Genomic DNA, 26,550 nt, shown 5'->3' on the forward strand with positions numbered 1-26,550 from the left:
CTTTGCCAGGCTCCTGTACCACTGTACAGGTCCTGTGACTGACTCTAACTCTTGAGTCATCTCAATTTCCCCCTGCCTCCCACCTCTAGAAAAAACTAAGTGGAAAGAAACTAAGACATAGGAAAGATTTAATTGAAGTAGAGTTACTACTCATGTGGAAGTTTTGTTTTTCTGTCTCCTGATACAGACCGTCTCACTTACAAATGTTCGGTAATCCTCCCGGCTTTCTAAAAGCAAGGTACAGCCAGTATCCTCTAGAGCACCAGGATCTGACCAGGTGCGAAGGAAAACCGGGTCATGGGAAATCACGCCCATCTTTCGTATGCGCCTTAAGTCACTGCATATCCCGGTGGTTCACATTTGCCAAACTTCCTTGACCGTGAGCACTTCCTTAGAGTACTTCTCAGAACAATGTTCTGATTTAGCGTTAAATCACTTTGAACCTCAAAAAACCCATCAAGGTTATCTCTAGTTGGGTTCTGTAGTAATCTTGTCAACAACCTAAGACTACTGCGTATTTTACTTTTGAAATGGTCTGAGTAGTAATACACGAGGTTGCTAAGTGAAGCAAAAGCTATCTTTTGGAAGGTTTAGGTTGCTGACTGAGGTTTCCGTGGGGGGTAGCAGGTGGCTGTAGGTGGGAGCGTTCACAGATATTTTTAATCCATGAAACTTCCGTTTTAAGAATTGGGGTTCATCTAAGTGTTTGAATCTAGTATAGATTTTTAGTCAATGGGAGACACTTAGAGTTGCTATGAAAATCTTTTGTGATTAGAGATCAGCTATCACAGGACTCCAGCACGGAGTCAGATGGGTTACAAGGGTTTTTGTTGTTTTTACTTCCACAAGACCAGTGATTCTCAAAATGTCCCTGGCCTGGCGACATCACCTCAACCTGATTCAAATGCCCAGCCCAGGCCTACCAAATGCCAGTCTGGGCCAAGCCCATCCGTCCAAGTTGTAACAAATCCTCCAGGTGATTCTGATGCACACTGGAGTGTGAGGACCACGGTGAAAGACCACAGACAAATTGTCTAAAAGCCTATAAATGGGAGGTCATCAGAGTGGCTTCCTAGGGATGAAGCAAATGGAAACCTTCAACACGTGAGACATAGGAAATTCGTGGGTGGCCACAGTTCTGCTAAGATGAGCTTCAAAGCTACACTCTGGGCAGAAGTAGTGAGGGTAGGATGTAACAGGGCTGCTACAATGACAACACTGAGGAGAATGACCATTAGGGATTTTTTTCCCCACCGGATGTCCTGTCAGTTGCTGTGGATAGGATTTCCCCAGGGTCGGAGTCCCCATGACGGACTTGCTTGAATTCTGCCCACGTTCCTCCCTCAACTGCACAGAGGGTTGAGGAGGCATGCAAGACATTTGGGAACATGGGTCTGGAGTCTCCATATCTTGGGCTCGCCACACTGCCGATACCTGGGGATGCCCCACTTAGGGGTGTCCCTGCTGGTTTCCACCCGTCAGCCCTACAGCAGGAGAGCGCCACACCGGGAGGCCAAGTCCCGCTTTCTCAACCCCTGTGCCGATATCGGCGCTGTGAACACGGACGCTCCTCTGCCGTGGGTGCTCGCTGGCTCCGGAACAGCCCCCCCTAACCATCGTCTGTTCACCATTAACAATCTTTCCCAGACGCTAGCCAGATCATCACGCATCGGCCAGAGGGTATTTTCCTTCAAGGCTCTTATTTCATTGAAACAGAATTACCGATTGAGAGTAAAAGTGATCAGCAGCTTTCACAGCACCTGCCACCTGGTAGACATAGGGTGTTATTTGTTCTGGAACTACTAACGTCAAGCCATTACACAAATATGAAATAAGCTCTGTTTCAGTCACTCCTGACTGAAGGATGGCTGTTAGGACCCTGGGGCTACACTTAAGCGTCCTTGTACCTAACTACTGGCCAAGTAGCCTTATAAGTGCTACTGGTAACCTCAAACCCAAATCAATGAAATTAAGACAAATCTTACAGTGACCATGATTCTTCGAGGAAATGCTGACCGTGGGATCAAATGCAGGTCACTGAGCCATTGTGGCCTATACTAGAGCACAGCTATAAATAGAGTAGCGAAACAAAGGATGGTCTGGCCACCCTAGCAACTTCTGTGCTTTCAGTAGCTGCAGCAGAAGATAGTCTTATCTACACGGTTTGGATAGAATGATGGGTCACACGTCTGGCAACATTCACAGCCACAGCATCTTATTACACAAAGGAAAATCATGCATAGACAACTCCTGATCGCTGGGTGGTTTTGACGATACTACTAGATAAACATTAAAACAACAACAAAAAGATTTTAGTTATTTTTGAGAGAGAGAGAGCACGCAAGCAGGGGCAGAGAGAGCGAGGGAGACAATCCGAAGCAGGTTCCAGGCTCAGCTGTCAGCACAGAGCCCGATGTGGGACTCGAACCCACCAACCATGAGATCATGCCCTGAGCCAAAGTCAGATGCTCCACTAAAGGAGCCACCCAGGGGCCCCTAAAACCTTTGTAAGAACCATCATTTTTCTGAGGTTTTACTACTAAGTCGGAAAATGCGTTAGGATCTGTGTCGCTGCCTGAACTCTAACTTGTTCCAAGCGTTCACGCCATCTGCTGCAGCTGCCCAGTCTGGCCATGTTGCCAATGCTTAGGATTTTCTCGTCTGGTCTGCTTTTCGATAGGCTGGAATGAGGGGGTGGGGGGGGGCGCCTGGGTGGCCAACTTGGGCTCAGATCATGACCTCACGGTTCATGGGTACAAGACCTGCATTGGGCTCTGTGCTAACAACTCAGAGCCTGGAGCCTGTTTTGGGTTCTAGGTTTCCCTCTCTGTCCCTCCACTGTTCTCTCTCTCCCTCCGAGTAAATAAACATGAAAAAAAATTTTTAACATAACATTGAAAATAAATAGGCTTGAAAGTACTCAGGTCTATGCTGATTTCACAACTAAATTCTTTAACATTTATTGTATGCAAGTTAGGAGCTAGGCATTGTGCCAAGGACTTTTTTTTTTTTTTCTTTTACACCCTATTGCCTTACTCAGTACTCACAGTAATTTTAAAATGGAAGACTAAGAAACCAACACTCCATTGTCCCTTACCCCAGCCACTGGCAACTGCCATTCTGATTTCTGCTAAGTCTTTTTTTTTTTTTTTAAGTTTGTTTATTGGAGAGAGAGACAGAAATGGAGAGGGAGGGACAACGGAGAGGGACAGAGAATGAGGGAGGGAGGGAGGGAGGGAGGGAGGGAGGGAGAGAGAATCCCTAGTAAGCTCCATGTTGTCAGCGTAGAGTCTCATGAGGGGCTCAAACTCAAACCACGAGATCATGAGCTGAGGTCAAGAATCACCCTCTTAACCAAGTCACCCAGGCACCCCCTATGAGTCTATTGTAAGTTAGACCATGCAGTATTTGTCCTTCTTTGTCTGGCTTAGTTCACTTAGCAGAATGCTCTCAAGGTCTATTTGGACACCCTGTTTGAAGGCTGAGTAATGGGACGTTGTCCATCTTTACCATGTTTTCCGTACCCATTTGCCTGTTGACATTTAGGATGTTGGCCAAGCTTGGCTACTGTGAATAATACTGCAGTGAACACAGGAATGCAGATGAGAGCTCTTTAAGAGCTAGATTTCAACCCCTTTAGATATACACCCAGAAATAAGATTGCTGGCATCCCCTGTACACTATGAAGGCACTTACACAAATTGTGTCCTTCCACCAAGGCAGCTTTATTCAGTCATGAAGTAAGGTTAACTTAATTATAAAGCCGACTCAAGATTCCGGACTCAATGACCTACAACTTGGCTTCGTACACATCGCACCAACTACAACGTGAAGTCACACAACAAAGAAGATACGGTGAGGCATAAGAAGTTAACAAAGCAAACCCAAGGTCAGTCTATGAGTGTTCCCTGAGGTAAGGACCCTGTCTGCTTCCCGGTCAGCTCTCGGCACTCACTGCTTATTCTGCTCAAGCAGTGGAGAATCTTTACTATGTTCACAGACCAGTTGGGCAGAGCCTTAAGCAGCGGTTGCCTCTTTAGGGCCATCAGATGTGGAAGAGTACACATCAAGAGTCTGACAGTCCGACAATAGGTGATGCATGCTGCTGAAACCATCCCTTCTTAAAGGGGTTTAATCAGCTTTGGGCCTTTGCAGACTTCTTCTGGTTCTCATGATTACCAGCGCTCAGTTCTTCCAGGCTCTCTTGGCTTTGAAGGTTACCAGTTCTGGGTGCCGTCAGCCTGTGCAGGTTTTGGTGATAACAGGTCTTAGCTGCTATGCCCTTGGCTGCTTAGGTCCCTGCTTGACATGAGTGACTCCATCTTGCTCTCCACAGCTGAATTAAATGTTAATTCTAGTTTTAGTATTTTGAGAAACCTCCACATTGTTTTCCATAGTGGCTGTACTAATTTACTTTCCCACCACCAAGAGCATCGTTTTCCCCACTTTCCCCAAGACTTGTCCATTGTTATTTTTTTCTATAGATCTAATAACCAACCGTAAAGGAGGCAATAACTTACTGTTGTTCTGATTTGCCTTCTCCTGAGGATTAGTGACATGAAGCACCTTTTCACATACCTGTTGGCCATTTGTAGGTCTTCTTTAGAAGGAATTGTCTTTTGGCCAGAAAAGGTCTTATTTTTTAAATTCAATTGCTTGGTTTTATTGCTGTTGAGATATAGGAGTTCTTTATATACGTTGGCTACTAACTCCTTATCAGATAAATGGTCTGCAAATATTTTCACCCACTCCATAGGTTGCCTTTTTGCTTTGACGACGACTCCCTTTGCTGTGCAGCAGCTTTTTAGTTTGATGTGATCCCATTTTATTTTTGCTTCATGTTGCCTGTGCTTTTGGTGCCAAAAGAAATAATTGTCTGGCCCAGTGTCAGAACCTTTATCCTGCTTCCTTCTAAGAGTCTTTTGTTTCAGGCTTTACATTTAAGTCTTCAATCCACTGTGAGCTGGTTTTTGTTCACAAGGGTCCAATTTCATTATCTTTCATGTGGATATCCAATTTTCCCCAGCATCCTTTAACAAAGAGACTTTTCCCCCATTGACTGTTTTTGGCTCCCCTGGTCAAATATTAGTTGACTCTATACGCGAGGGTTTATTGCTGGCTCTGTATTCTGTTCCATTGATCTCTACGTTGTTATGCCAATACCACATTGCCGATTGCTATAGCTTTGCAATATTTCTTAAAATCAGGGAGTGGAATAGCGCTTGCTTTGTTCTTCTTACTCAAAATTGTTTTGGCTGTCCAGGGTCTTTGGTAGCCTCGAATCAATTTTAGGAGTCTTTTTACATTTCTGTAAAAAGATCATTGTGATTTTGTTAAGGATTGCTTTGAATCCATGTGTTGCTTTGGGAAGATTGGTCCCCGTTTTAACACTATTAATTCCTCCAGTCAATCAACAGGAGGTGTCCTGCATTTGTTATTTCTTCTACCAATTTTTTATAGTTTTTAGCACACAAGTCTGTCACCTCCATGGTTAAGTATTTTATCCCCTTTGATACTATTGTAAATGGATTTAATTTTCTTTTGGGATAGTTGTTCTATACAGAAATAGAACTGATTTTTATATCCAGGGACTTACTGAATTTTGGTTCTAACAGCTTAAAGGTAAAATTACAAGTCCTTGTTATACCACAACACTATGAGCCTGGAAACTTTCATATACCTATGCTTATCAAACAACTACCACTTAAAGGAGTTAGTTTCAGGATATTTCGTTGTTTGTTTCACCATTTTAACTGAGAATTTACTATGATCTGAGCACCATTCTAAGTATTTATGTGAACAGACATGTTTAATGTTCATAATAACCCTATGAAGTAGGACTATCATCATCCCTATTTTCAGAGGAAAAAACCAAAGCTCAGAGAAGTTAAGTAACTTGCCTGTGGTCACACAGCCAGTGAGTGGTAGAGCCCGGGCTTGAACTCAGGCAGTCTGCCTAAACTTTGTGCTCCCTATACCTTATTATTTTGCCTCTCCAACTTTCACGGAACCAACTCATGACATTTCAATTCTGTGAACAGTTTTTACCAAGTTCTCAAAAAGATACTTAAAAACACAACGGGTTTTGGATTTTAAACAGTCATGTGGGAAATATTAGGTAACATGCATTGATCAATCATTTCTCATGATGAAATCAAGTTCTACAAGGATGACAATTTTCAAGTCTGAGAAACAGCAATACTTGAGTGTAATGTACATTTTCTTGGCAATCTACAAGATTAGGATATAAATAATCAGCCATCTACAGTCCACAGGCCAAACCTAGCACACCTCCTGTTTTTATAAATAAAGTTTTATTGGAACACAGCCGTACCCTATTCAAGTACACATATATACAGCTGCTTCCACACTTTAACAGCAGAGGGACTAGCTGCACAGAGCCTATGGCTTACAAAGCCTCAAGTATTTTCTGTCCGGTCCTGCGCTGAAAAGGTTTGCCAACTCCAGATGATAGAAGTTTAGGTGAAATAGGTTGAGAAATGCCCTCCGGGTTTGGACAGGACCTAGTTATAGAGTGATCAGCAAAGTCATGAGAGAATGTAATAGGTCAGTAGGAGCCACTGAAAAGTCAAGCCCATGAAGAACGCATCTCTTTATAGCTGTGATAGATGGTTCCAGTAACCATCCCCAGTGAATCATGCCTCCCAGGACGTATGGCCTCTTGTAACCCCTCATGCTGATGCTTGAGCTTGGCCATGCTACTTGCTCGGGCCAAATGGGGCGAATGTGAAACCTGAAGATGCTTCAACAGGTACTTCCTAGTTGGGGTTTGCCCCCTTGGATCTCAGCATGAGGAAGAAGTCCCGAGTTACCCTTTAGGAGAGGCCACACAGAGAACTGAGCTGTCCCAGCCTACAGCCCCGGCTAATCACCATTCATGTGACTGAGGCCATCTTGGGCCGTTCACTTCCAGGCATGTGAGTGACCTGAGGTGAGACCAGCCCAAAGACCTCCAGCTAAACGCAGTCCGAGCTGCACAAGTGCCAACAAATTGTGGTGGTTTTAAGCCACCAGGTTCCGGGGTGTTTTGTTTATGCAGAATAGATACCTGACGCAACACCCTAGCTGAAGCGCGTAGGGTCTGTGGCATCACCTAGGGACGAGACAAGGTGTCTGAATACCAAGTGGAAAATTATGCACATGCGCGCACACACAGCAAACACTAAATACCATTAGGGACCCAGGATCTCCTTTTCTTTCCAACTCTTGAAAGGAAGAACAGATTAAGAGAAAAAAAATCTTTGCCTTTCTGTTTAGCAAAGTGGAGGCGCTCTTAATAATAAACTCCTGCGCCTACAGAATCCTTATCCCTCTCTTCCCAGACAGAACAGGGGTCTCTGACGTCCCTGCCGGTTTTTCTTTTCGCCTCCTGGGCAAAGAGGCTAGTGGGGATTTACTGGCATGAGTCAGATACCTGTGCCAAGTTAGTAGCTTTAAGGCAAAAACAGAAAGCAGAGGTTTAAGTAGTGTGGGCAGGAGGGCACGGGGTGGGGAGGTTGGAAAGGCGGGGGACAGCAGAGAAAAAAGGGGAGCCACCAGGGCTCAGCGCCTTCCCCCGAGATTCCCACCCAAGCTGCAGGGTGAGCCAGTGCTGGCTTCCCTCACAAGGAAGGCGAGGATGCCTCCGTGCTGGCCAGCAGGGGTGGGGGGGCCTGACAGCTGGAGAGCAGGACCCTTCACTGTATCCAAGCATACTGGCTCAACCCAGACCTGGGAAATCATTTTGTTTCTTTTCTAGTTTATTTATTTCAAGAGAGAGAGAGAGCGAGCATGAGCAGGGGAGGGGCAGAGAGAGAGGGGGACAGAGGATCTGAAGCAGGCTCTGCACAGACAGCATAGAGCCTGATGTGGGGCTCGAACTCACACACCCTGAGATCACGACCTGAGCTGCAGTCCACACTTCACCGACTGAGCCACCCAGGCGTCCCTGTGGCATCATTTCAAAGCAGCTTTCTTGGGACCCATGCCAACCACAAGCCGATATAGATATAGATATAGATATAGATATAGATATAGATATATAGATGCATGCCTCTGATAGCTCTAAATGCCTCTGGTGCAGAGGCAAGAAGGGAGCAAACAGCCACTGGTCAGAAGGAGGAGAGACGTCATCATGGGGGATGTAACCAATAAAGAGACCAAACCTCCAACTACGCCACAAACTGGGCCCATTTCAGCTCAGCATGAATTCTATCAAGGGAGGCAGTGAGGATCATCCGTTCTCTAAATTGCGAGCTCATTCAGCCGGTCAACACACATACGTAGCCTAAAGGTGTGTGGCACCACTGTGGGCACCGCAGATAGGGCATCAATACTCCGGACAGGACTCATGCCCGGGCAGGGCTTACCTCCTACGAGGAGAGGAAAATACAACAACCATAACCAAACCACAGAATCTACTCATGAAATCCCTACACATCCTGAGGGGTGCTGGAAGGAAATAAGCTGGCTGGGAGCACATTCACGGGGTGGTAGAGAGGGCCACCCTGCTCCTGGCGGGGGGGGGGGGGGGGGGGGCGGCGCCTGGGGCTTGCTCAGGTCCACGCCTCTCATGGTGTTCGTGCCCCCGAATGAAGCGTTTTGGCCTCAGGTGAGCCAAGCTCCAGGGGTCAGACTCTCCACGTTTCCGTTTGTGGTCTTGTGGAACACTGATGCAGGCCTAGACACAGGGGATGGAGGCGGATCACAGCAGCACTGGGAACCAGAGTAGATGCCGAGCCGGCCCTCCAGGGACACTGCCTGGCACCCCTCTAAGGGTTCCACCTGCAGGACGGGGCGGGGAGCCGCGCTTGATGCTGGAAGAAGGCCGTCTCTGCACAAGGAGCATTCAAGGACCAAGAGCCAGCAGCAGCCCCCTGGGCTGCTGCTCCAGAGCTCTCTAGATCATCCTCGTGGGACCACACAGGAGACTCAAGCCCAACTTCCACCAGAGGGAACTAATAACACTCCCACTCCAGGGGAGGACAAGGAGGAAGGTGGTCCTTGATCACCCTGTGGAGGATGGGTTTCTAGCATCTACTCCTCACGCTAAGCAGAGAAGCACTCAAGATTCATTTTTCATCTTCTCCTTGCCCCCTACCCCCCATAACCAATTTTTTTTTCCACATGCCATGACCTAATCCTGTATTTCAGCTCATTCCCAGAGCTAGGAGTTTACATCTTGTTTTGTGTCATTATAGTAGCAACTCTTTCCACAATGATAAGGACTAAAAACCCCAAATGAAACCTGGACGTCAGGTGCCCAGTTGCTACACGAAACACAACTCTTCACTCAGAAGATATCACTGTGTTTTGATGGTGCAGAGGAGAGGGGTGGGGAACAATTCATCTCTGAGGACAATCAGACCAACCGCCTCTGTTTTGGTTGTGTGACCCAGCGGATTATCTTTTAAAAGGGTTCAACACCCTCATTACAGAATATGCAGGAAGCAGGACTTCGAAGGAGATCTTCTAGAGTCAACTTAATACCTCTGGCCCAGGAACTTTCATTTGATTAAATTTCACTTTTTGAGAGATTACCTACTGAGTGTCAAATTCACGATTTAATACGCCTGCTAAATGACAGAGTGTTGCACACAGGGGGATAAAATCTTTCTTCTCTTGCCACAGTTATTTGGGTTCAAGATTGCCTTGTGCTTCCTGACATACGTTAGGAAAGAATTCTGTTAGTTTTGTCATGTCGTGAATCAACTCGACCATCTTGGCCTCTATGGACCTGGCATCACACTCTTTGAAGCTCTTGCCTCTTTGTCAAGAAGAAATATATGCTTTCATGAGCCCTTGGGCTAATTATGTCAACGGGGAAGGCAGGGAAGCAGATTCCAAATATAGATTGATGGGCTGTGTTGAGGTTGAAGTCAAGCTGACCACAGTGGTGTAGCACTTCCTTTCTTCGCCTTGTGTTACGGTCTTGCCTGCACTCACTGGGAGAGGGCAGTTCTGAGCATTCAGATGAACTTGTGCTCTAGATGAACTTGCCCACATTGCCTGTGCTCACATTTGGCTGAGCTGAAACTCTTTACCAAGATGCAGAAACACTTCTGACACCGACAACCAAGTCTCTTCTCTCCCTAAATCCATCCAATGAAAACTGAATTAAAAAGGTCATCATTGCTCAGCCGGCTTTATCCCCTGATGCTTGATGTGCCCAAGAAGATTCACTGAAGGCCACCCTGCCGTCCACGGACTAAATGGACTAAAGGAACAGTACAGGCGAGCTAGATTTAAACCATGGTGACTAATGGAGTCAAAAATACTATGGATCATCAGGCAAGAAGAGAGCATGGAGAGCCTGGGTACAACACCAATTTTCTGGTACCAAATGGTTATTAAAGGATTCAAGAGGTTTAAAGACAGTGTTCTGAGAAAGCAGTTAGTGGTGGGAGATCTGAAAACCTCCGGTTTCTACTCCCAAGAGGTGAGGCTTCCAGAAGTGTGGAAGGATGAAGAATACCCTAGAAATAACAGTTTTAGACCAACTTGATACTGTCCTTCTGCATCCTGACTCCTCAAGTACGTTCATCTCCTCTTTGAGAATTATCCAAATAAGCCCACCACACCGTCAACGAAATGCACCTGGTGTTCATTTGTTATGACAGGAGTCTGGATGCTATTGTAGAGAGAAGTTGCAAACAACCAGAAGAGTTTCTAACACAGGTGCTCAACACCAAAACAAGATAAAAAAGCCAGGTCAAGGGGTACAGGCCAGGAGTCAAGGGCTCCAGGAGCCCTCTGGAGGAATGACTCCCAAATCCACATCTTTCCTGAAACCTCCTCCAAGCTCTGGGTCCTTCTCTCCAGCTACTTCTTCTGCATCCAAGAATTCACTATCTTAATGAGAAAGAATGAAGTCTTGCCATTTGCAACAACATGGATGGGGACTAGAGGGTATTATGCCAGGGGACTTAGTCAGTTAGAGAAAGATATAGAGATCACATGTTTTCACTCTTATGTGGAATTTGAGAAACTTAACAGAAGATCATGCAGGAAAGGAAGGGGAAAAAAATAGTTTCAAACAGAGAGGGAGGCAAACCATAAGAGACTCTTTTTTTTTTTTTTTTTTTAAATTTGTTTTTTCAACGTTTTTATTTATTTTTGGGACAGAGAGAGACAGAGCATGAACAGGGGAGGGGCAGAGAGAGAGGGAGACACAGAATCGGAAACAGGCTCCAGGCTCCGAGCCATCAGCCCAGAGCCCGACGCGGGGCTCGAACCCACGGACTGCGAGATCGTGACCTGGCTGAAGCCGGACGCTTAACCGACTGCGCCACCCAGGCGCCCCCATAAGAGACTCTTAAATACAGAGAACAAACCGAGGGTTGATGGTGGGGGGGGGGGCAAGGGAGAGGGGAAAATGGGTGATGGGCATTTAGGAGGGCATTTGTTGGGATGAGCACTGGGTGTTGTATGTAAGTGATGAATCATGGGAAGCCAAGAGCACACTGAATACACTGTATGTTAGCTAACTTGACAATAAATTATATATATATATTTTTTTTTATTTATTTTTGGGACAGAGAGAGACAGAGCATGAACGGGGGAGGGGCAGAGAGAGAGGGAGACACAGAATCGGAAACAGGCTCCAGGCTCTGAGCCATCAGCCCAGAGCCTGACGCGGGGCTCGAACTCACGGACCGCGAGATCGTGACCTGGCTGAAGTCGGACGCTCAACCGACTGCGCCACCCAGGCGCCCCGACAATAAATTATATTTTTAAAAAACTCACCATCTTCCCTGCCCGCTACCTCCACAAAGAAGGCATTTTCTTTCCTTCCAAATATAATGCACACTTAAATCAATTAATTCAATCGATGCCACAACATTTTTTTAATCATGTAGATTTGAAGCCGACTCAAACTCGCTGGATTACACACTCTGTTTCATCCTCTCCCGCAGTCATTTCTTCTATTAAAACCCTCCAGTGCCCAGCTGAACCCTCCATTCACACCACCGCCCCCTGTTGCGGGTTGAATCATGTCCCCAAAAAGCAATCTTGAAGCCTTAACCCACAGAACCTCAGGATGTGACTTTCTTTGGAAATAGGATTGCAGATGCGGTTAGTTAAGATGAGGTCATACTGGAGTAAAAATGGGCCCTCGATGTAATGCAGCTGGTGTCCTTAGAGAGAATGTGAGGACAGAGGCAGAGATCAGAGGGACGCGAAAAGTCATGGAGTGCCAAGGACTGACAGCCAACCACCTGAAGCTCTGAAAAGTCCAGGACAGGTCCAGCCAGAGTCCCAGAGAAAGCAGGGCCCCACGGACACCTGGATTGCTGGCCTCTATCTCCAGAACCTGAGACAATACATTTCTGTTAAGAGATGCAGGCTGTGGAACTCTATCAGCCCTGGAAAACGAATACAACCCCCTTCCTTTCTAAAAACCTTCAGTGGCTTCCTGTTCCCATTTCAAGTTCCACCCTTTGGCCAGGCTCCTGAGGCCTATACTTGCCCAGCTCATCGTCCCTTTACAAATACACCTCCCACCATTTCTTCATGACTTCTCTGGGCTATAACCTACACGGATCTCTGCCGTCTTCCGAGTCCTGCTACCCATGTTTCCAGTAAAATACCCTTTTACTCCACCAAGTGTGTTTATTTCTGCCTTCCCTATCAGTCCACAGCCCCTCGAGGGGTGGGCTGGGACTTACTTTCTTTTGAATCTCCCCTGAGCACACCAATATTATTTTTTTTAATTTTTTCTAACATTTATTTTTGAGAGACAGAGGGAGGGGCAGAGAGAGAGGGAAACACAGAATCGGAAGTAGGCTCCAGGCTCTGAGCTGTCAGCACAGAGGGCAACACGGGGTTCCAACTCCCGAACCGTAAGATGGTGACCTGAGCCGAAGTTGGACGCTCAACCGACTGAGCCACCCAGGTGCCCCCACAAATACTCCTGAGGTACTGGTAGATGAACTGATACAGTCACCTTGGCACATGTGTTGCCCTTGACCTCGAATACTGGGTAGGCTGTGAGCTACAAGCCGGGTACCAGTATTTGAATTTTTGTGTCTCCAGTGACTAGCACAGTGTCTGGCATTTCACAGACTTTCAATAATTATTTTTAGTTCATTCATTTTAAAGCTCGAACCTCAGGTAGGTCTATTCTGGGTTGATCCCAGGTAGAACAGTATCCACCTTCTTTAAAAGGACTTGCTAATGAAATACCTTGAAGTTCTTCAGACAAAAGTGGCTGAAGAGGGAGAAAATGCCATTCTCTTTCTTCCGCAACCTCACCAATAGGTCATTAAAAGGGCCCCAGCCCGAAGCCCCAGGAAGCCTTATTAGTCCTCAGGACCCATCTGAGAGGGGAGACTTCCTCCCAATTATCAGGCTTCCTGTTTATTAATACATGACAGGGCTTGTTCCAACACCTCATTGTTACCTGTGTTTCCAGAGCCCTTTGAAAGCATAAATAAATGATAGCTGGCTGGTCTCCTTTCCCCAGGATTTTGTCAATGCTGAGCAGGCTGACAGTTTTCCAAGACATGATTTGCCACTACAAATGCCAAGCGCTCCTGTCCTCTCCTATTTATAGAGATGCTTGATAATTCAAGGTGCCAACTCCTTCCAACAGAGACAGACTAATGCTGTCACAAGTCTGCAGGTCAGAGCAATGCTGTGGGCTTTTCAAAGAGCCCAAGCCTTGGCAGTGTAGACGCCTCCTGCTCAGCAGGTAAGCCATTCAGATCCCCAAGATGCCAGTTACCCAGAGAGCTTGCAGAGGCCACAGGGTGACTCTGGTGGGGGCAGAGCCCAGAGAAAGATTATTCCGTTCCAACCCTGCCTGCCATTTCCCCTTTATACCCCCACCTCACTTTTTCTACACATATTTTCCAAAACATTTGAATTAACTGCTCTGATAGTCATTCCCTATCCCTGAACAGACTAAAAAACCAACAACTCTTCTTCGGTCGGTTAGAGAAGTGAGGACATGGGGCAAACCACTGCCCCTGAGATTCGAAAGAAAGATAAGCAAACACAGAGAGGTAGGACTTACCAGAGGAGAGACGCCCTGGGAACCAGTGCTGGGCAGGAAAACTGGAACCATAATTGACAAATTGCTGGAGGCTCCGCGTGGACAAGTCCAGGAGCTAAAAACTCCAGGGTGATCCAATCATGGGAAACCCCCAGAACAATGAGATTTACCTTCGGGAGTTTGACCAGATTCCCCCTAGTAAATACCTGAAAACTACCCCCTCAAGCTTCCAGCTGGGGTAGAGGGAAAGGAGCCATTTTTAAATACACCAGAGCATGCTTTCTCAACAAGGCCTGCCCTCAGGTGAAACTAGTTAACCAGAGGTTAACCTGCTGGGGTATTTCAGAGCCTAATCTGAGTTAGGGAAATACCCAACTCCAGCTGGCTCTAGCCATCTCATCCCACCTAAAAGAGAAAAAACATAAGAAATACCTGTAAAGCTCACAATGGTGAGGCACACGTTCCTTAAAAGACTGAGAATTGGGGCGCCTGGGTGGCGTAGTCGGTTAAGCGGCCGACTTCAGCTCAGGTCACCATCTCGTGGTCCGTGAGTTCGAGCCCCGCGTCAGGCTCTGGGCTGATGGCTCAGAGCCTGGAGCCTGTTTCCGATTCTGTGTCTCCCTCTCTCTCTGCCCCTCCCCCGTTCATGCTCTGTCTCTCTCTGTCCCAAAAAAAATAAATAAACGTTAAAAAAAAAAAAAAAGACTGAGAATTATAGGGCTGTAGAACACCCCCCTCCCTTCCCCACATCGCACCAACACATTACTAAAGACCTATTTACAGCGGTCCCTTTTACCTGATACATCATGCCCAGCTATCAAGAAAAAATTACAAGGACACCAAAAGTAAAACACAAAACAAAACAAAAACAAAAAACACCACAATTTAAATAGAGCAAGCATCAGAACCAGATGTGGGAGGGATGTGTGAATTATTGGATCAGGAATTTAGAACAACTACGATTAATGTGCTAAGGGCTCTAATGGATAAAGTAGACAGCATGCAGGAATAAATGGGCAATGTAAACAGAGAGATGAATATCCTAAGAAAGAACAAAAAATGCTAGAGATTAAAAAGCACTGTAACAGAAATGAAAAATGGCTTTGATGGGCTCATTAGCAGATTGGACGTGGCCGAGGAAAGAAAGAATCTCTGAGCTAAAGGATCTATCAATATAATCCTCAGAAACCAAAAACAACAGAGAACAAAGACTGGGAGGGTGGGTGGGGCCGGAAAGCAGAATATCCAAGGTCTATGGAACAACTACAAAAGGCATAATATATGCAAAATATGGATATCAGAAGAAGAAAAAGAGAAGGGAACAGAAGAAATATTCGAAAGGACAATGATTTCCTAAATTAATATTAGACATCAAGCCACAGATCCAGGAACCTCTAATCCAGGAACCTCAGAGATCACCATAAATGCCCCCCAAAAGTACACCTGGGCATATAATTTTTTTTTAAATTTTTTTTTCAACGTTTATTTATTTTTGGGACAGAGAGAGACAGAGCATGAATGGGGGAGGGGCAGAGAGAGAGGGAGACACAGAATCGGAAACAGGCTCCAGGCTCCGAGCCGTCAGCCCAGAGCCCGCCGCGGGGCTCGAACTCACGGACCGCGAGATCGTGACCTGGCCGAAGTCGGACGCTCAACCGACTGCACCACCCAGGCGCCCCATATAATTTTTAAATTACAGAAAATCAGGGGCACCTGGGTGGCTCAGTTGAGCGTCTGACCCTTGATTTCAACCGAGGCCATGATTTTACAGTCCTGAGATCAAGCCCCATGTCAGACTCTGTAATGAGTGTGGAGCCTGCTGGGGATTTTCTCTCTCCCTCTCCCTCTTCCCCCACCCCCAACTAACTCTCTCTCAAAAAAAATTTTTTTAATAAAAATAAATAAATTACTAATAAATAAATAAAGGGCAGAAAATCAAACATAAAGAAAAATTTGGGGAAGAATCCAGAGGAAAAAATAATTACATCTGATTTCTTCTCAGAAACCATGCAAGCAAGTGAAGTGAAATATTTAAAGTGTTGACAGAGAGAAAAAAAAACCCACCATCCTAGAATTCTGTACTCTGAGAAATTATCCTTCAAAATTGGAGGAGGAATCATGACTCTCCAAACAAGCAAAAATTGAGGGAATTTTTTGCCAGTAGATCTGCCTTGAAAGAAATGTTTAAAGAAATTCTTTAGAAAGAAGGAAAATAATATAGGTCAGAAATGTGGATCTACGTAAAGAAGAGCCCTGAAGAAGGAATAAGTGAAGGCAAAATAACAACTTCCATTTTTTTTAATTCTTAATTGATGCAGCAGTTAATAGCAACAATACATTCAATTAGGTATACTTATGTATATAACTTATGTATATTTTATATGCTTGTGTATATCTATATATGCTTATGTATATACCTTGTGTATATTTATGTATGCTTGTATGTAAGTAGACTGAATGACATCAGTGATACAAGGGGCAGAAGGAAGCAATTAAGGTTATTTTGTTACTATACGGTGCTCACAGTACCCATGGAACGGCATGGTGTTATTTGAAAATGGACTTGGATTAGTTGTAAATGTATATTATAAACGCTAAGGCACCCACTAAAAAGGAAAGAAAGAAGGAAAGAAAGAAAGAAGGATGGGGCGCCTGGGTGGCGCAGTCGGTTGAGCGTCCGACTTCAGCCAGGTCACGATCTCGCGGTCCGTGAGTTCGAGCCCCGCGTCAGGCTCTGGGCTGATGGCTCGGAGCCTGGAGCCTGTTTCCGATTCTGTGTCTCCCTCTCTCTGCCCCTCCCCCGTTCATGCTCTGTCTCTCTCTGTCCCAAAAATAAATAAACGTTGAAAAAAAATTAAAAAAAAAAAAAAAAAAAAAAAAAAGAAAGAAAGAAGGAAAGAAAGAATGAGAAAGAAAGAAAAAAAGAAAAGAGAAAGAAAGAAAGAAAGAAAGAAAGAAAGAGAAAGAAAGAAAAGAGAAAGAAAGAAAGAAAGAAAGAAAGAAAGAAAGAAAGAAAAAGAAAGAAAGAAAAGAGAAAGAAAGAAAGAAAGAAAGAAAGAAAGAAAGAAAGAAAGAAAGAAAGAAAGAAAGAAAGAAAAAGAAAAAGAAAGAGCGGCGCCTGGGTGGCTCAGTTGGTTGAGCGTCTGACTTCAGCTCAGGTCATGATCTCACGGTTTGTGAGTTCAAGCCCCGCGTCTGGGCTCTGTGCCAACAGCTCAGAGCCTGGAGCCTGCTTCAGATTCTGTGTCTCCCTCTCTCTCTGCCCCTTCCCTGCTCATGCTCTGTCTCTCTGTCTCTCAAAAATAAATAAATGTTGGGGCGCCTGGGTGGCTCAGTCGGTTAAGCGTCCGACTTCGGCTCAGGTCATGATCTCGGGTTTGTGCTGATGGCTCGGAGCCTGGAGCCTGTTTCGGATTCTGTGTCTCCCTCTCTCTCTGACCCTCCCCCATTCATGCTCTGTCTCTCTCTGTCTCAAAAATAAATAAACGTTAAAAAAAATTTTTTTCTAAAAATTAATAAATGTTAAAAAAATTTAAAGAAAAAGAAGGAAGAAAGAAGAAGAAGTATAACTGATATGCTAAGAAAGGAGAGGAAGTGGGGTCATATGAAATGCTCATTTAATATTACTTAAGGCAGAAAAGAACAGAAGACAAAAATAATAATGAAGAGCAAGGGCAACAAACAGAAAATAATAATGAATATGTTAGATATTAATCCAGATATATCAGTAATCACTTTGTTAATAGTCAAAATGCATTGATTAAAAGGCAAAGATTGTCAGAGTGGATCAAAAAACAAGATCCGAGGTGCATGATGGGTGGCTCAGTTAGTTACACATCCAACTCTTGATTTTGGCTCAGGTCATGATCTCACGGTTCGTGGGATGGAGCCCGTCATTGGGCTCTGTGCTGAAAGCAAAGAGCCTGCTTGTAATTCTTTCTCTCTCTCTCTCTCTGCCCCTCCCCACTCACAAACACACACACACACACACACACACACTCTCTCTCTCTCTCTCTCTCTGTCTCTCTCTCAAAAATAAATAAACTTTAAAAAAAAATCCTACTACATATTGTCTACAAGACACATATAGATTAAAAGTAAATGGATGGTGGGGGTGTCTGCGTGGCTCAGTCAGTTAAGCGTCAGACTTCAGCTCAGGTCATGATCACGGTTCGTGGGTTTGAGCCCTATGTCGGGCTCTGTGCTGACACCACAGAGCCTGGAACCTGCTTCCAATTCTGTGTTTCCCTTTCTCTCTGCCCCTCCCCACCTTGTGCCCTCTGTCAAAAATAAATAAGCATTAAAAAAAAATTTTTTTAATAATAAAAAAAAGTAAATGGAGAAAAATATGCCATGCTAACACTAAGAAGAAAGGAAGTAGATTATCAGAAGAGTTTATAGCTGATCAAATGCATTTGAGAGAGAAGAAAGGAGCTGAGGTCAATTAAAGAATCAGAAATATATGGTAGGGCAAATAAGGGACAGAACTTTGCAAGGGAACACATTTAGAAAGTGGATATCTAGGCCTATGATAGCTTGAAATAAGTTATTGAGGTTATTCCCTAGATATTTTTGCCAGTTCTCAGCAACTTTCTGACCCAAAATACTCAAAATACTGTGTACATTCGCAGAGTGAGTGAGTCCTACTCTCTGTTTAGGGAACGTAAAAATGTGAGATGCCGAATAGATCTGGCCTTGGGGATGTATGTGAGTGAACTTTAGCAATCATAGGTGAACACCCACTTTCTCTTCAGTGTGCCCCCTGTCACCACTTGTCATGGCTGTCTTCAGCCAGGAGGCTGCTCCCGGGCCTCCTTCACAAGGAACCTGTTTTTATCTAGTGTTATATCCTCACATCATCTTACAATCCCGAAATGTCCACATTTTAACTGGGCACTGAACAACCTTCCAGACCCAACTGTCTCTAAGGTAGCTGAAGCATAGCAGGAGGACTTATTTTCAATCGTGCGGTTTTCTGGAAGTCTCAAAATTCCAGGCACTATGGCAAATGAGAGTAAAGAAAACTATGTTTGGAAGGGAAAATGTCCCTTTATTGTTGGCACCCCAGTAGCCACAAGCACACCTACCACCCAGATCTTGGTTTCTAAACACCATTCTCCAACAAAGGGAACAAGAGCTCTTTGAAGAAGTAGTTGATTCTAGGTCTGGGCAAAAACAACACAAGATGATCCTGGACCATCTTGTGATGCCAGAAAGTAAGGAAGTACTCAAAAAGGATGAGGACATCTTGAAGGAGCCTAGCAACCAATCTAAAGGTGTTCCCAATGGCCAAGGCTGAGCAATAAAATAAATAACAATACTTAATTGCAATCCATAGAATAAAGTAAACAAGCATGAGTCTATTATGACATTTAAAAATAATTGAACAAATAAGTACATTGCCAATAAGGCATAGCTCTTCCTCACAAAAAAAAATTTAATTATTAAGTGTAGAAGGAAAGAAGGAAATATAAAATCACCATTAAAATTCCACATTCCAGGTAATGGGGTACCTGGGTGGCTTCGGTGGTTAAGCATCTGCCCCTTGATTTTGGCTCAGGTCATGATCTCATGGTTCGTGGGATTGAGCCCCACGTTGGGTTTTGCGCCGATAGCATGGAGCCTGCTTGGGATTCTATCTCTCCCTCTCTCCCCCTGCCACTCCCCTGCTCATGCTCTCTCTCTCCCTCTCTCTCTGGCCCTCCCCGCCTCGTGCATGCTCTCTCCGTCTCCCTCTCTCTCTCTCTCAAATTAAAGAAACGTGAAAAAAGAAAAATTCCACAGCAATAATTACCGTGGGCATAATAATCCACTAAAAGCTATTAAGATTAGTGGTCAAGAGTTTGAGGAAATGCAGAATATTTGTATAATCTAAAAGTATCTCCCCCAAGATATGTATTAATTGTAAGAAGAAACACAGTAACTTTACAGTTGATCCTTTCACACCTACCTTAACTCAGTGACAGAGGAAAAAGCACCAGTAATAAGAACTACTGATATCAGGTACCCCCTGGTATCAGATTAGGACCCCACACTTATGACCTCATTTAACCCTAACTACCTCTTTAAAGGCCCTCTCTCCAAATTCAGACACATTGGAGGTTAAGGGTTCAACATATGAATTTGCAAGGGGGAACAACTCATCTATAGCACTTGAGAACCACAATGTAATCATGAAAAAATATTAGACAAACCCAAGGCATCCAAAACAACTTATAAATACCTTTCAAAAGTGCCAAGGTCTTGAAAAACAAAGACGAAGGAACCACCATAGACTGAAGGATCCTGGAGACATGACAGTTAAATGCAACATGGGTCTGGGATTGAATCCTCTAACAGAAAAAGGATATGAATGGGGAAATGGATTAAATCCGAATAGAGTCTGGAGTTGAGTTACTATTATTGTATCCATGTGAATTTCTCGGCTTTAATTATTGTACTACGTACGGGTTATATAAGATGTTAACATTAGGGCAGCTGGGTGAAGGGTGTACTGAAATGCTCTGTGCTGTTTTACAACATTCCTCTAAAACTATTTCAAAATAAACGTTTTTTAAAAATATCCCGGGGCGCCTGGGTGGCTCAGTCAGTTAAGCGGCCGACTTCGGCTCAGGTCATGATCTCTCGGTCCGTGAGTTTGAGCCCCGCGTCGGGCTCTGTGCTGACAGCTCAGAGCCTGGAGCCTGTTTCAGATTCTGTGTCTCCCTCTCTCTCTCTCTCTGACCCTCCCCCGTTCATGCTCTGTCTCTCTCTGTCTCAAAAATAAATAAACGTTAAAAAAAATTTTTTTTAAATATCCCTTCTCATCACCCTCCTTGTAATGTGGTGGGAGTAGAGAAATAGATCCTTGAACGTGTTCTCTTTTTTGCGGGCACAGGGTGGGGAGACTTTGCAGAAGGGAATACCTGCACAATCTCCCCCCGCCCACCGTCCAGGAAGTGAGAGAGAGCAGGAGGTGGGAAGATTGAAAGTGAAAGATTTTTACAAGCCGGTTTCGTGGAGACAGATGCGGAGCACAGATGCAAGGGGAGAGACAGGAGTTGGCCTCCTTCCAGGTGTCCAGCTCAGAGAGCGATCACGCACCTTTATTTTAAGACCGTCAGCTGTTTGTGTCCACAAAAAGAAAGGGAGGACCCTGCGTCCACACCAACAGCCCAATGGACATCCACCACTGGCTGCTCTCCCCCCCAGCTAATTGATTCTGTGGTTCTGAGAGCTTCGAGGCTGATTATTGCAGGGATTAGCACTTGGCAGTCTGCACAGCCCAGATAATTCCTTTTATTTTGGACGGTCCACAATAAAGTGGATGGCCAGCCCCTCACCCACCTCCCTCTCTCTCAGCCATCTTTTAGCTTCGTGATTCTAAGCATTTTTGTTCTTGTTCATTTTACAATGGCTTTTTTTTTCCCTGAGTGCCTACCTTGTTTAAGGCATAAACAAGCGCCAGAAGATAGAAAATAACTTCTTAGATAAGAATAGAGTGCTAACACATACTAGGCTTTCAATAAAGAATAGACTGGAATGCCCTCTGTGGATTCCACCCAGAGTTTTTCTATACTTAGATTGTGGTATTTCTGTCCATAATCTCTCCTATGCACAGTGCCCAGAATATAATATAAATTCCTGGGCAGAGGTGTAGCTGCAAAAGTTTCTAAAGATTCTTTTTTTTTTTTTTTAGAGAGAGAGAGAAAATGGGGGAGGGGCAGAGGGAGGGAGAGAGAGAATCCCACGCAGGCTCCATACTCAGCACACAGCCCGATTCGGCCTCGATCCCACAACTCTGGGCTCATGACCTGAACAGAAATCAAGAGTCCGACGCCGAACTGACTGAGCCACCCAAACGTCCCCATGGTGCATCTTGCATAGAAGAGTCACTCCGTTAAAGAGCACATCTTTAGGAGCTTTAACCCAGTATGCTCCCCTCCCTTCCTATTCCTCAATTCTGTTCCAGCCTTACTGTGGGACTTTGGGCAAGTCTTTTCAATTCTCTGGACTCCTGATTACCTGCCTATGATATGGGGATAATAATCCCATCTTGCCCACTTCGAAGGGTCAATTACACAAGGGTCAACACAATCAAAGATGAATATATAATACATCACAATCAGCAAAGGGGATCCAGAGAACTCTTACCATGATGAGCACTGAGTCATATATAGAATTATTGATTCGTTATATTGTACACCTGAAATTAATATAATACTGTATGGTAATTATACTCCAATTAAAAAAAAGTTCTCTAAAATTTCTAGGACTCTATAGAGAGACCCCACCTTTGACCATAATGCATAATGCAATTATGAAATCAGCTACAGAAATGAGAGTTGAAATTTGTTTTAAACTAACATGCTCATAAATAAGTCATGGGTTAGAGAAAGTTTCATTAAAATAATGAATTTTAAAAAAAAGATATAAATCCACAAAATCTAATTCCTAAGCTGCAGTGAGGAAAACTGAGAAGCAGCCTTTTTTTTTTTTTTTTTTTTTTACCCCCTTCAGGACTCCCAAAGATTTGGACATTATAGGAACCAGGAAGCTCTGGAAGCAAAGATGGAGGAAAGTCTGGAAATAGGAAGACTGCTGGAAATCAGTGTAGGAGGCACTTAGACCTCAAGGTGCCTTCCCCTCAGCACAGCCCGACAACAGCCCCATTCCCATTCCTCTCCCTAGGCAGCTTGGATGTACCTTTTCTGGAAAGAGCAGGGCAGGGCTGGGGGGGGGGGTCTCTGGTCAAGGTCACACCAGGCCATGGCTCAAGTTTCTAACCATACTTAAAAGAGCAGGTGCAGCGGGAACTTATCATGAGTATTCACACCCTCTCCTCCCAGTCTTCTTCCCCAACTTTCTCTTGGAACCAGCAGCCAGGTGTGTATGCTTCGGGCAAGACCTTCGAAGAAGCTTCGCGACAGAATCTCAGGATTCTGAAATCCAGGGTTCCCCACGACCTGGCTTAGCCAGAACTCCTTACAGTCAGTCAACCTTACCAACGGGCTCAGGGCTTCCAGCCACCGTTTTTTCCCCTTTGTGGTAAAACTATATATTACGTGACATATACCATTTTAGTCATGTTTAATTTTACAGCTCAGCAGCATTAAGTACCTTCCCGATGCTGTGCAGCCGTCACCACCCCATCTATTCCCACAACTTTTCATCACCCCAAACAAACTCTTTACCCTTTAAGCACTAACTCCCATTCCACCTCCCTCTAGCCTCCGGTAAACTCTATTCTACGTACTCTCTCTAAGAATTTGCCTATTCTAGATATTTCATATAAGGGGAATCACGTAACCGCTGTTCTTTTGTGTTTGGCTCATTTCACTCAGTATAACATTCTCAAGATTCATCCACGTTGTGACATGTATCAGAATTGCGTTCCTTTTATAGCCGACTAATATCCCCTTGTAGGGATATACCACATTTTACCCATTTCTCTGTGGACAGGCTCTGAGGTTGTTTCCACTTTTCATTTTTAATCTCTTGTCATCATAAAGTGACAAGCCAAGGATCCCCGGACATTTGAGAAAAGCATGTATCATGAAAGACAGAAAACACGAACAGGAAAAAAAAAACAACAACTGTTTTTTCAACTTAGAGGAGACAAAGACTATGCAGAGAGAAGACAACAACGCATAACAAAAAATAACGTATATCCTAAGAAAGATGAAAAGAAGATATAGCATCTATAAAATAATAAAATAAGAATAGTGTGCTCTACACATAAAACCTTCGGAGAACAAAGAACTTCTCAGTAAATAAATGTCTGAGAGCAGAAATAAAAGCTCAATAAATACATGTGTAAAAAGCTAAGGAAATCACTCAGAAAATGAAAATGAGGACAAAGATAATAAAGGAACGTGAAGAGGAGAGCTAGCGCCTGAACAAACGGAGGCTCTCTGGATGAGAGAGAAAACAGAAAGTAATAAAATAGAAAGCAATAATAAAATACTAAATAATAACATGATAGAAAATGAACTATTATTATCACACTCAAAATTTCCCAGAACCCCTGCACACTGTTGTTGGGGACGCGGTTTGGAGGGTTGGGACTCAGAGCCAATGGCCAAGAAAGAATTCTTGAGACGTCTTTGGTGCAAAAAAGTGGTTTTATTAAAGCACGGGGACAGGACCTGTGGGCAGGAAGAGCTGCCCCGGGTTTGTGAGGAGTGACTGATTATACGCTTGGGAGTTGGGGGAGGTAAAGTCCAGCAGAAGTTTCTAAAGGGCCATTCATATGCTAAGAAGACTCATAGGACCCTGGAGGCCTATTTATTGCCAAGCTAAGGTTGTTTTTCCCTGTAGCAAAGCACAAACATTAAGACTGTTGGGAGTTCCTGAGAGACTCTGCCCATCTAAAGTATCTGTCCATGGGCTGGGTGTTAGAAGGGAATTTAATTTTATCTACATTTTCTTCTGCCTCTGTTTCCCACATCAGTGGCATTGAAAACTGGTTCAGCCACTACGGAGAAAGGTATGGAACCTCCTCAAGAAGTGAAAAACAGAACTACCCTGCTGTCCAGCAATCCTGCTTCTGGGTATATCTCCAAAGGAGATGAAGACAGGTCACACGAGAGACATAGGGACTCCCATGTCCATTGCCCCACTGTTCATAATAGCCAAGATATATAAACAACCGAAGCGTCTGTCAATGGCAGAATGGGTAAAGAAGATGTGGTGTATATATACAGTGGAATACTTTTCAGCCTGAGAAAAAGGGAAATGGTGCCATTTGCAACAACATGGATGAAACCTGAGGACGCTATGCCGAGTGAGGTAAGTTAGAGAAAGATAAATACTGCATGGTATCACTTATATGTGGAATCTTTAAAAAAAAAAAAAAAATCGTAGGGGCCCTTGGGTAGCTCAGGCAGTTAAGCGTCCGACTTCAACTCGGTCGTGATCTCACAGTCTGTGAGTTCGAGCTCCATGTCGGGCTCCGTGCTGACGGCTCGGAGCCTGGAGCCCACTTCGGATTCTGTGTCTCCTTCTCTCTCTGCCCCTCCGCCGCTCACCCTCTGTCTCTCTCAAAAATAAATAAACAGTAAAAAAAAAAAAAAAATTGTTTTCAACTGTAAAACCAGAGAGTAAAATGGTGGTTACCCAGGGCTGAGGGGTGGGCGGCTGGGAACGAAGTTTAAGGGTACAAGTCTGCAACTAATAGATGAATGAAGTCCTGTAGACCTAATACACGGTACAGCGATTATAGACAACAAAACTGTATTATAATCGTTAAATTTGCTAAGAGATCAGATGTTAATTGTTCCCCCCAGAAGTGATAATTATGTGATGTCACGAGATGTTCGCTACCACTTACAATGGCAATCATATTGCAATACAGATGCGTCAAATCATGCTGTATGCCTTAAACTTACACCCAGTGTTATAGGTCAAATATATCTCCATTTAAAAACAAGAAAAGAAACTTTCCCAGAGCTAATACACACAAGAAAAGGCCCACCATGTTTAGCACACGGGATGAAAATTGGCCCACACCAACACACGTCATCATGGAACTTCGGAGCTCTGAGGACTAACTGTAGACCCTACCAGCCGATGTGGGGAACAAAGGCAGAAGGAAATGTAGATAAAATCAGTGTTTCCTTGTAACCTTCAGCCCATTGAGGCAGGCCCAGTATAACAATCTTCCAGAAACTCCCAACTGTTTTAATGTTAGTGTTTTGCTAGAGGGAAAAACAACATTAGCTTGGCAATAAGTAGGCCTCGAGGATCCTAGGAGCCTTTTTGCGCCTATGAAAATCCTTTTGGAAACTTCCCCTTGTCTTTACCTCCCCCAACTCCCAAGCGTATAATCAACTGCTCTTCACAATCCCAGTGCAGCTCTTCCTGCCCAGGTCCTGTCCCTGTGCTTTAGTAAAACCACCTCTTTGCACCAAAAATGTCTCAAGAATTCTTTCTTGGCCATTGGCTCCGAACCCCAACATTTCCATATCACAAGCTTCCAGAGAGGAAAACAAAATCATTTATGAAGGGTCTAAAATCAGGGTGACTTCTGACTTGTCCCAAGCACTCGGGAAGCTAGAAGACAATGGAGTAATATCTTCAAAATGCTTAGGGACAAAGATTTCTGGCCTCTTTTGGTCTTTAACACCTGTCTCTGCTCTTCAAAGCTCAGAAACTGAAGGGGGCCTTCCTGCAAAAGGGCAGATTTCATTTGTGAGCCCAAAGCAGGGCTTTCACCAACCCCCCACTCGTATCTCCAAGTTTATTTAAATCATCTCAATTTGCCAGTTCACAGGGTGGCCTCTACAGGCCATCTTCCCAGCAAGGTTGGGCTATGTGTGAATGGCGGCTTCCTGGCCTTCTACAAGCCTTGGCAACACTGTGCTCCTCTGTGTTAACACAACCGCTGAGGCTAGTCTCTGGCGACATCTAGACTTGCTGGTCCCTGAGATGGGCTGCTTCGTAACCACATGTGGCACGTGTGCTCAGCACACTCTCTGGCAAGGCTAAGCCGGGTCTCAGACTCCAAGACTCTCCATGGTCTGCACCATCTGCTGTCCATGACCCGCTCCTGCCGGGAGACAAGTAGAAGCCAG

General features: G+C 44.7%; 1 long non-coding RNA gene across 1 annotated transcript in view; it reads right to left on the reverse strand.

The window, feature by feature from the left end:
- The window catches only part of LOC147583035 (uncharacterized), a 153,099-nt gene that overhangs the window by 23,024 nt on the left and 103,525 nt on the right, over positions 1 to 26,550 (reverse strand). The window lies entirely within an intron of this gene.

This window comes from Puma concolor, chromosome A2, assembly GCF_028749965.1.
Source record: "Puma concolor isolate L17-30 chromosome A2, mPumCon1.1.hap2, whole genome shotgun sequence".
NCBI classification, from domain to species: Eukaryota; Metazoa; Chordata; class Mammalia; order Carnivora; family Felidae; genus Puma; species Puma concolor.